This window comes from Pinus tabuliformis, chromosome 8 (genome assembly GCF_031772625.1).
Source record: "Pinus tabuliformis cultivar Carrire ecotype Pingquan chromosome 8, CPIR1, whole genome shotgun sequence".
Classification (NCBI taxonomy): Eukaryota; Viridiplantae; Streptophyta; class Pinopsida; order Pinales; family Pinaceae; genus Pinus; species Pinus tabuliformis.
This window is the reverse complement of record NC_142294.1, coordinates 1,072,648,299-1,072,660,829: the sequence shown is the minus strand read 5'-3', so window position 1 is coordinate 1,072,660,829 and position 12,531 is coordinate 1,072,648,299.

The following is a 12,531-nucleotide window of genomic DNA, read 5'->3' as shown; positions in this document are numbered from 1 at the left end:
ATGGTGAAGTGGTTTTTAATTGGATCCAAAGAGAAATTAAGGGTTCCTTAGGCTGGATTATGAAGAAATTGAAAGATGTCAACCGGGATGGGAGAGAAATTAAGGATTCTCAGATCTGGATATCAGAAGAAAACATGTAAATGATTAACTGTGAAAAACATAGTGTACTTAAACAAATTCTATGTTAAATTTCTAGTTAATTCATTCAACTTTAGATAACATTTAAGTTTGTGAAAAACATAAGAGAATAACAAATTGACAAAGAAAATACTTCACTGTAATAGCTCTACAATGAATCCTGTAATGAAATCTCTTGATTACTTTCTCCAGTCTGCTGACTTGAAAATTGGTACAATAACCCTCAGGTTTATGATCAATAATCTTGTAATGCAATCTCTTTATTACTTTCTCCAGTCTGTTGACTTGAAAATTGGTACAATAACCCTTAGGTTTATGATCAAAATAACTTTACAAATGTATAGCTATCCACACTCAATACTTCGAATTATGAAGTATTTATACAAAAATATTTTACAAAATATCCCGAACTGCATTGGGAACTAATCTAGGAGAAAGAAAAATCTTCATGCAAGAAGATAGAGACAACTATTGAACTGACGCTTGCTATCCCTATTATTTAGGCTCTGTTGTCTTTTAATCTTTGATTTTTTCCCTTTAATTTGATTTGTTGTTTGGTATTCACGCTGGATGCTATATTCACTCTGATCTTTCAACTGATACACTTTCATCTGATATACTTTGAGTTGGTTGACCTATCAATATCCTTTTACTGTGCCCTTTTACTTTTTACTATACATGTTATATTTTTACTGTGTATTTCTACAGTAAATAATTTAATTTTTCCCATGTCTAAGCATTTGGTAATTGGATATTGAGCATCTTCCTATAGATCTCTTATGCCTCTGTATATTTGGCAAAAGTAGGCTTATTGACAAAAAGCTATTTTAGCTCATGCTGGAGGTAAAATAAATTATCAAAAGTTTGATATAATACTTTGCTAGTAGGTATGCCCTTCATGGCTGAAGTATTCACCTGATCTCTGGCTAATTTTCTGATCTTTTTATTATACTCCTCCTATGTCATCAACTTGTCGTCTATTACCAAGGGATTTGATAAACCTTTTTTCCTCAAAACTTCAAATTTGACCATGAATCTATCAATGGCTAGCTACATGGTTTGACACTTATCCTCTAGGTTCAACATCAAATTCCTCTTGATGAGGACCCTTTTAACTTCCAAAATTGTACATGTTCTATTAGGTATCTCTAATTCTTGCAGCTCATAATTGTTCTTGGAGTTGAGGAAGTGAATGAACCTTGTAGCTTCCTCTGACATGTCTCCAAGTTCTGCTTTGACTCTTTGTATGTCTTCTGTAGCCTACATTATTAAATCAATCTATTCAAAAATAACTTGGATGGATGGCCAAATATCATTGACAACGACAATGATATTGGCCCACAATTGCTCCTTAGCCTGACCTAGAGGCTCGTTCAATGTTAGTTCCTTATCTAGGCTTTTGATTCGTTCATTCATCCTTGTAGACTTCTGTCATTCTTCTTTGTGCATGATTTGGGCAAGTTTGTAATCTTGGTCACTTTTTCCTTAAGCCTATTCATCTCAGTGGTCTGAATGGACATTTCTTCCTTTGCTTTTACCAACCTGTTTGCCTCATCACCTGTAGACCCTGTTGTCATTGACCTTGTTGCTGATGTAGTGGGTATATATGCTGGTAGTGCTATGGGCATTGGAGCTGTGGGAGCTAAGGATGCTGCCAAAGTAGAAGGTACAATAGTGGTAACTATTGAGATGATAGTTGCAGGGGCATCATGAAGACTATCTTGTTTTAGCTCAATCAAGCTGTGCAATTCTTTCTCCATATCCTTTAATTGATCATTCAGTTGCAATACTATGTCAATCATCTCTTCATGATTGGTTTGGCTCTCCAGGACCTCCTTTGTTTGTGGGTGTTGTAAATGAGGTAGCTTGAGTTTTTTCTTAAGAGTTGCTATATCCTCATTCTTATTTTTGATCAACTTCTCAGCAGCCTTAATGTCACTTGGATCATGGCCCAGCTCAATGACCAAGTCCTCCAATGACTTGATCCTGTTGTCTTTGGCCTGTGAGGAGGCCTTCTCCAATTTATATTGGGCTGTTACATTATCCAGTGAATCCTGCAGCCTATGTATATCCATGGCCTTTCCTGTAAGGGTGGAGTAAATCATCTCTCCAGCCTACTTGTGGAACTCTATCTGGTCAGTGGGATGAACATCCCTAGCCAACACCTCAAAATCAGTCTTCTTGTAATCAACTAAGGTCTTTGGTTGCTGAACAGTGGGCTGCAAAAATGAGACCTGCATCTTTCCTAATTTGATGTCAAATGTTGACATCAACCTGCTCTAGTTGGTTGGTGTATGATTGAAGTATTGGGTGTATGTCTCTGCCTTGAACTTCTCATTTCTCATTTTTATTTCCTTGTACCTATCTTTGATATCATTTTCTCTATTAGATGGCTTGACAAAGGAAGAAACCTCAACACTTTCTTGTCTCTCAATCATTTGAGTGTTGGAGGTTGATCGTTATTGTGTTTCACCTAAAGCAGCTGTGTCTTTGCTCCTCTGCCCCATTTTTCAGTGTCAGTTATTTCCACTGATTCAATGTTCTCCTCCTGTTCAAACACATGATTCAACTTGGGCCTTTTCTTGAGTTCAAAGTATTCATATGTAGTCTCCATGGCAGAGCTGGAACCCTCCTCCCTGTTTCTTTTTGGATTCATGTCCTCATTGGCTGGGGTCTATAAAACAAGAGGATTACTCACTGGTTCCCCAAGTTCTGGAACCTGCAGAAAAGAACTCTGGTCAATTTGCTTTTCTAGATCAGTGTGTGTGTTTTCAACATCCACAACTATGTTATCCATATCAATCAATGTGTTTTCCAACCACTCAGATTGGTTGGAAAACTGTTCAATGTTAGGTCTTGGGTGGTGGATGAAAGGTCCCAATTTGACCCTGAGTCTTAGCTTGTTTATGACTCCATGAGGGTCATACTGCCACATGAAGCTATTGATGAATTTCATCTATTGTAGTACCTTTTTAGCCTCTGGTCCAGCCTCTCTTTTATTGCAAATGAATGGGCCTAATTGGTTTTTCATTTTAAACTGGGTCCTCTTCCTAGAAGATAGGAAGTGGACCTCATCAGAGTTGATGATTTGTCTAAAATACTCAAGTGAAAATATCCTCATAGGGAGGTATTTGGGCAACTTATAAGGGGCTAGTTGGTAGCCATAAACCCTGATTTCAATGTGGTTATGGTATAAGTACCAGTCTCCCACCTTGTTGTTCTTAGCCAACTATAGCACCCTTTAGATTTCTTAGCTGATTCTAGGTTGAGTGTTACTAGTCACCATGTTCATGACTAGGTATACAAATGAATCTATGAACTCTTTGTAGGTAAATGTTGTGGAGTATTTCTAGATCAACGGTGTCCAATAGACCACTAATCTTTATTTTCCCTTGGTATCCAACTTTTGGATGCTTACAGGGAACTTATCTGCTTGGTAATAAAAAACTTGTGAAACAACACTGAAGAGTACTTGAAAACTCTTTCAGTTGGTAGTCTTATGAATTGTTGATGCATCTTCTCTGCAATGAACTTAGCATAATTGTACATGATAGTAGGAGGCTTTCCGGGGTGAAGATGGACAAGAAGGCCAGGATAACCTCATCCACATGCTCATCTAAGGTATATCTGTTTCCAGGAAACCTAGTGTCTTTTGGATCTGCTAGTCCCACTAGGATTGGTAGCTATCCTAGAAACAAACAATCAAAACAATTTGCAATTTCCTCTATGTATGATAGATAAGAGAGAAGCAAAGGGACCAACTTGCATCTTCTGCTTGAATCCTTTCTTGATTTCTCTCTCTCTTGATAGAGCTTGCAACTCCTCTCTGTACTTATCCTGCTTGGAGAGTGCCTGTAGAAACACAGTAACAAAGAACTATCAAAGCATCTCGATCTATTATATCATAAGCATTGTAGAATCAGAAATACAATGAACATACAATGGCATTTAGAAACAACAACATTCACAAATACACGTTTGTATGGAGGAAAACTCAAAGAAATTTATTAAAGTAGAAGGAAGAATTACAACCTAGCTGTCTGATCCAGCATCATCCTCCCAGCATCAAAGCCCTCTTCACCTCATCAAAAGCAAGATCACCCAACAAAACAATGCCTTCTCTCAAAGACAAACTATTAGCACCTCCTTACAAATTACCAAATTCCAGCCTTCAGATCTCTCAGATGAGGGATCCATTTATAGATGTCTACAAGGGTGTGAGTCATCTCTGGGTTTTTTATTAGTGTCATTCCACTTGTTGTTCTTGGTTCCACTTGGAGATTTTTTGAATCTCTTACTCATCCCTAGGCGAATTCAGAGAGGCAAGTGTCATAGGAGAAGTTTCTGGAAGATTCCATGAGCATCCACTTAGCAAACTGTCTTGAACATTTGTCCATCCTCACTCATCACACCCTACAGAAGGCCTCTTCAGTATGCATTGCACCTAGCTAGTGTAGAAGTCAGTATGCATCACACCTTGACTGTCGAGCAGTCAGTATGGTCCAATTTTGGCTAGTTATGAGTGGTTTTTTAGGTGGAACTTTTGGCGAATGATGTAATCAGTTGACCATGATCCTTTAGGGTATGAAACAACACTTTTAGGGGTTAAAGAGCCCTTGGTTTATCAACATATATGATTGGGGTTGCAATGCCCAAATATTTCTATAACAGTTGCCCCCTAATGCATGAAGTAGTAAATCTTTTGATGTCGGGTGAAATGATTTATCATGAGTGCCCGAGGTATTCGAACTGGAAGGTGACCTGTATAAGATACAATACAATACATCATCATCATATTATTTTCATAATCTAGCTGAGGCGGGCATTCCAATTCTTAGCTTTATAAATTCAATTTTGTGTATATAGGATAGATAATCATCTGCAGTTGCAGACTGGTGATTCTTCATATGAAGAGTCATCTTCCCTGGCTTAGATGACTATCTGTGCAGCTTCTGTGTACATTTGATGTCTTTATATCCCTGAATATATCGCAGCCCAGATGGATGAAACTAGATCCGAGGTCTTCAAACTCATTCAATCTTCGCTCAATGTACAAGTCGATCCATGTGAAAAGATGTCCTGAAGTCGAACATGGAAAGACATCGCCTGATTACCAGCCAATAATGTAAGCTGTTAACAGGCACGAGAGGAATCATCGATAATGATAATGACCCTCAAGGTACTACAATACAATTCACATGGTTTGAATATATGATCCGATGTCGAACACCACGCAAAATATTTCGGTCGAAGGCTATTGATGTAAACCTGTCGCCGGAAGTGAGAAACTTGCCATTGAGGCATGCAAGCTTCAAAGTACTGAAAGGGTTGTTTCTAAGTCAACTTCTTGGATAATGAGCTGATGTCGACAAGAAGTGACCCATCGTAGGAGGGCCTTAATGTATCCCACATCTACAACACGAAACGAAGCAAATTATTTTCTGGAGGTGAAAATGATCTGATGATATAAGGTTTAGGAATGGCGGTCATGAAAAATGGAGGGTGAAGGTATTACAGTGGATGAGGCATTAACTAGATGGTGAATTCTCTGAATGAATTCTATTGAAAATATCGGTGACACTGAGATGGATTGGTAGCGTTAACCCCAAAAGATGGATGGTATGGAGGACCTGTTAGCACTTGAAATTTCACCTCAGGCTGAAAAGGCAAATCTCAAAGCTACATCAAACCATTCAACCTCGTAGCTAGCCCTACGGGGCAGGAGAAGGCTCTCTCCGGTCAATCTCGGTAGATTTTCAATAGGATGAGATGACCAACAATGTAACACTGATATTAGGCTAGTAAACTGGTTATAAAGGTTGATTTTGGGGTTTTTTTGGGGTTTTTGGTGGCAATTTGAGGAGCTGCAATTTAGGGTGCGGGGATTGGACACAGCTTCTGCAGGGGGGTCTTTGGGGCGAGGTAGGAGCCTGTATTGATGTTTTTAGCTGAAGTGGATGATTAAGAAGAAAGATAAGAAGGCTAAAGAGAGCAAACAATGAATTTGAATTCTCTTTAGACAGTAGAAAACATAGAAATTAAACAAATTTAAAAGTAGAGCATGGCAAGCATGAATTCTGACTTTATCACTTCATTTGTTTAATATGCAGCAGTATAGAAAGGAAATGAATCACATAACAAAGCTTACAATAACATGAAGAAACACACCATCAACACATGAGTCCACAAGAATCCCAAAGATGACTGCAAAACCCTGGTCTTCCTTAGCCAAAAATTGCAGAGATACAAGTGATAATACAATGATAGCTTCTCCCTCAAGAGTCCAACCATGAAAATGAGCAAGAAAGTACATAATATAGATGATCTAACCTCTTTCCCTGCCTCCATGGGTCGATCTCACTATCCTAGGAGCTGTTTGAACCACTTCTAAACTAAGCACTACAAAATAGGCAGTCAAAACAACTTGCCTCTATAAACTTGGAAACCAATTAATACATTCAATTTTTACCCTTTACATGCAAGAATCTTCTAGAAGAGTTAAAAAAGAGTAAAAGTATCCAAAAAGTGCCACAAGTACAGTCAAGAGGATCACCATCCACCTCAGAAATTCAAATTGGAGCTAAACTGCGTTTTCTGGGCTGAACTGGTCAAATCTGGCAAAGTTCCCTCAACGGATCACGCACATCTTCCTCAACGGGTCGCGCTCTTTGGAGCCCTGTTTGGAGGCCTTCCCGATGTCAGAATGAGGTACAGGATAGCTCGTTGGAAAGGTATCAGAGTATACCTTCCAACCCAACCGGAATTTTTGGATTTGGAGGTTATTTTCCTAGTCAAAAGTCAATTCTCCCAAGACTACTTCTGCAGCTCAAAAAAGGGGCAGAAAGTCAAAATTTAGCTGTATTTTGACCTTTTGGAGGCCCAAAAATCCATAAAAACTCAAGTCCATCCATAGGCATGTGTAACTTTGCATGAAAAATCTAGAAATGTTGAGTTTTTGCAAAACAGAGCTATGATGACAAAGGGTCTCACTGGGGGTGAGACCCGTTGAGAAGCCAAAACCTGTAAATTTCCCAAAAATACCAAAATTACCCAAAATTCTCAAAAAATTTTGGGATTTGTGCTATAGATGATTCTAGTGAGTGCCATGATCCTTGAGGGATGCCTCAGCCAAGATACGGAGTGGGTTGGTTTTCCTCTTCCGCCTAAGAGCCTCGGACAACCTCCTTTGAAAAACTTTCATTTTAGCCTTGCAGACATGCATCCTCGCCCAATAGTGATTTTTCATGTTTCTCAGTAGCTTCTTCTCTTGGTTGGCCTTAGTCAACAACCTCTCCAAGTGGGCATTCTCCTGAATGAGCATTGACTCCCGGTCAGCAGGCAATGGATCACCGGGCCTCCTACGGTTTAGGACTCGGTCACTACGAATCCTCCAAAGCTCATCAAGAACTTTCTCCTCCTCTAGCTGTTTGTTCTGCTGCTCTAGATAAGTGATGGTCCATTGGGCACCCTCGAGTCTCCGCTGCAAAACATCATTCTCGGCCCTGAGATGCTGAATGATCTCCTTTGCCTCTTGTCTAGGAGAACTGGCCTCGAGATCAATCACCAGATCCTCATGAATCATGGGCTCTTTGCCCCTCTGCAGTACTTGTGCTGGTGAAGAAAGCGAGGCCCCTTCCACCTGATGTGGAGATAACACTTGCTGATCTGAAGATGAAGGCGAGACCCCTTACACCTACTGTGGAGATAGTACTCGCCTAGCTGCTGCAAATAAGGCCCTTGGGCCTTTCTGATAGGTGACCAAAGGAGTGGAGCTGACATGTCGGGTGACGGGAGCATCAGGCTGCTGAGATGGTCCACCCTCCTCATGAATGGCCTCCTGATGTGGCTGAGGTGGCACTGTGAAAAACTCACGGGAGATGAACTCCTCCCATGAGATGCCCTGCTGAGTCAACTGATGAGAGACTATGAGCTGGATCAAACCATAGGGACAAAGGCTCCTGTACTGCTGAGCCAGGGTTTTCCTCTGCAACATGGGCACCATCCTCTGAATGTTATGAAACAAGAAGACCGGGAGGTTCATCATCCTCACCCGGGTGAAATGCATCAACAGGCGAATGTGATATGAATACAACTGTGAAAATCTGCCCTCACAGGTAAAGTAATGCATAATAAGTCTCATGAGGGGAGCATACTCACTCCGGAGAAATCTGAATGGGAAAACACCCGTCAACAGTCTCACAAATGATGGCCGGACATAGGGCTCAAAGTGAACAAAATCAAGTAATCTGCGCTTAGGCCACACCTCACCCACATTTGGTATCCCTGTAGCCTCTGAGATCACCTCAGGTGTCAATGTGAAGTTCACCCCTGCAAGAGTGACATGTCCATCATGGAGGTGTAAGACAAACAAGTAGGCCAACTGTCTATGATGCTGAATCTGAGAGATCCTCTCACAAAACTGATATCAAGACATGTACTGGAAGCAATTCACTGCCAAAGGACAGGCCTGTAATTCTGCCAAAGAAGTAGGCTCTTCCCGCTTATGATGTCCTCCCTTACCTCCTCTACGAGGCCTCCTCTGTTCCTCAACCTCTGTAGATGATGAATGGTCATCACTTTGCTCATAAGTTTCGGTTTCTGACATGGTTTTGGAGCAAAGTGGACAAACTAAACTGCTGTCTCTGCCTGCAAAAGTGCTGAAATCTATGCTGTTTCAAGGGGAACCAAACATGAGGGAAATGTTAGGGGAGGGAATTTTTTAACAAGGAATGGGAATATATAACAACAATAGGGAGTTTTTAAGGGAAGCTTTGCAAATCATATTCATATAGGAACACATTTTTATAAGGGAAATCATTTGCAAAGAGTTTTACATATGGGAAAAACATACATATAAGTGAACATGAGCACATATGCATATATGTATCAATAGGGAAATAGGGAAACCATATACAAAATTTGCTGATATATTCACCAATATTGGCTACTGTTTTCACATGAATCTTTTCTTTGCTTTTTACATGTATATGGTAAAGGGGATTTAGAGTTTCACTTTGTTTTGTTTTTGATACTTTGGGAGAGGGGTAGGGTTTGTAGTTTTAGTGATTTAGGGATGTAAAGGGATTTTCATTTCATTGATAAAATGACATGGGGAAAAATGATATACATATGAGTGTGAGCAAGAGGGAAGGAAGGGAAAGGAATCAAAGGAAAAACAACTTGAAACATCATGAACCCTAAGACAGTTTGCATACAAATATTGCAGTCATATCAATCCATTCGTTTGCAATTTTTGAGGTTAGAATCATAACACACAACCTTACATTCACCACCAATCTTGAAAACCATGCATAAAGAGCCTAGCTCGACCGATTGAGAAGATTTGAAGGGAAATTGAGGAATTTGTTTGAAGTTTGAATGCAAACAGCTGAACGGGTCGCGCAGGCTTCCCAACGGGTCGTGCACTGACCAACGGGTCGCGCCCGTAGTAAATTTGCACTGCGGGAAGGGTCTGGACGGGTTGCGCACTGCCCAACAGGTCGCGCACCTCCTTGAACGGGTCGCGCACCTCCAGACTGCCCGAAATCACTGTAATTTCACCCTTTCTTCAATCACTCTCTCACAAACTCTCTTGCAAGCTTTGAAATGCACAATGAGAGTGAAAGGAGGGAATATGACCTTTTATAATCTTCATTTGAAAAAATTTCATCCATAAACCCACTTTACAAAGTCTATTTTGACACTTTTTAAAACACTGATTTTTTGGTTTGCTTTATCCTGCAGTTGACTTTTTGAGTGCTTTGACTTGATTCTTTTTGCAGGTAGATCATCTGAGGGACTGTGGCAAGGGGACCAGGGTTATTGCTGCCTTTTTGAAATCTTTTTGGAAACTTATTCTTTTTACAAAATTTATCATGACCTTGGCTTTAAAAACAGAGTTTTTAAGTCCAAGGTTAGAAATGAACTGTATATGATGAAAATATCAAAGGAACATGTTTACCATCCTCCCTCTGGCTTGCTGGGGACTCAAGGATTTTTAGATACATGACCTTGCAGAGACAAATGACCAAAACCCTAGACCTAGAATTTTGACATTAAGACACATCAAGACAAGCTTAAAAAAAAACTCAATGACTGATATGACCTGATCGAGCAAAGCCAAGAGGGGTATGAATTGACCAGCTCCTCCTTCAGGGTTATGGCATGCCTAACGGGATGCAAACTTTGACACTGATGAGACACCTACTAATGCAAATGCAAAGAGCTTTGATCATTGATGGAGGGCTTTCAAGACCGACACTAACATTGGCTCCAATGGGGATGGTAGCTCCTTGGAGGTACCAAGAACCTTAGACCTCTGGGAGAGCAGACCAGTGCCTTTGTCATTGGGCAATGGAGTCAACTTATTCACATGTGACCAACTTGAAAACAACTTTATTTGACTTGGACAATTGACTGAAATTCAAGACTATCTTGGACACTAACTCACTAACTCTATACAGAAAATGAACTGACATGAAACAACTTGTAAAACTCACTCCAACTAATCACCATTTTCAGAATTATAGCCTTCACCGCGGGCCCCAAACTGAAGATGGAAATCAGCTTCACACTTGCTGCAGAAAGAAAATGAAATGGTATCTACAATGAGAGTGATCAGAGCAGAAAATGCTCAAGCATGATACCTCTTGAGCAGCCGGCCATTCACCGACCCTCCAAGGCATTCATCACCATTCATTTCTTTGAGAAGGAAAGCATTTGGTCCACGGTATGCTGCAATTTTGTAAGGACCCTTCCATAAATTGTCGAATTTTCCATGCTTCCCTTTATCTTCATTGCGGGCATCCCACCGTAACACAACATCATCAATCTGAAACTCATCTGCTTTGGCCTTTTTGTCATAGATTTTCTTTATGCGCTCCTGCAACTTAAGGGAATTCTGGTGAATCTCTTCTCGTGTTTGCTGTAAATGAATCATTTGACTGATCCGTCGTTGCATAGGATCCTCCTCACCACTAGCTTCTTGAAACAACTTGGCTACTGGGACACTAAGTGAAGTAGGAAACACTGCATCTACTCCGTAAACAATTTCAAAAGGCGACATACCAATTGACTTCTTTTGACTTACCCGATCAGCCCATAGTGCATTTATTAATTTCTTATGCCAGCTCTTCTTGTTTATTTCCAGCAATTTCTTTATAATCTTCACTAGAGATTTGTTCGAAGATTCGGCCAGCCCATTACCTTGCGGATGATAAGCGGTTGAATGCCCCAAGCTGATGTTATATTTATAGCAAAAATCAACCAACTTATTTGATTTGAATGCAGCTGCGTTGTCAGTAATCAACTTTTGTGGACAGCCAAAACGTGACAAGATATTATTTTCAAGAAAAGAAATAATTACCAAATTTGTGGCCTGCTGGGTGGGAATGGCTTCAATCCATTTTGTAAAGTAATATGTAGCCGTCAAGATCCGTCGATGCTGCTCGGAAGATGCTGGGTGGATTTCGCCAATAAAATCCAAGCCCCACTGTTGGAATGGTGCGCTGATTTCCACCGGCTTGAGAGGTAATGGCTGTAATTTCTGTTTTCCTTGAAAAATTTGACACTCATGACAGCTCTTTACCGCTTTATACACATCAGAAAATAAAGAAGGCCAATAGAAACCGGCTCTCAAGATCTTATTAGCCGTGGTCTTCCAAAATAAGTGACCCCCACAGTCACCTTTATGGAAATCATCTACTGTTTTTTTAGCTTCCTCTTCGACTAAACAGTTCAGCAAGATACCACCGGGATCCTTCCAATAAAGTGCAGATTTGATAATGCAAAATTTAGCCGCCTTTAGCTTCAATGTTCTAGCTTTGTTTCTAGGCATTCCAGGAGGTGCAGATAAATTTTGAAGCACATAAACTATATCAGCATACCAAGGAGAAGACACAAAGATATCGGACACCTGTAGAACTGAATTTTCTTCATCTTCATCGGACAAGGCAGCAATCAGATTTATATCAAGGACATGAAGGTTTGCTTCAGCCATCAACTTAGCTAAACCTTGACCCTTAATCAACTTGGTAGGCTTAATTTCTACATCATATTCTAAGAGTGCAGCAATCCACTTACCCCTTCTTCCTTCCAGTTCCGTTTGCACTAAAACATCCTTCACAGCTGCATTAGGAACATATGCTAAAACATGAGAATTCAATATGTAAACTCGGAAATCTTTCAATGCTTTGATCAGGGCCAATGCTTGCTTCTCAATGATATTATAATTTAGCGCTCCGTCTCTTATGATGCGGCTGAAAAAAGCTATGGGCCTCTCAACTCCATCTCTCTTTTGCATTAACACGGCTGCCAATGTATGCTCAGAGGCGAATGAAAACAAGATAAAATCCTGTGTATAATCCGGGCTAATCAAAGTTGGGGCTGAAGATA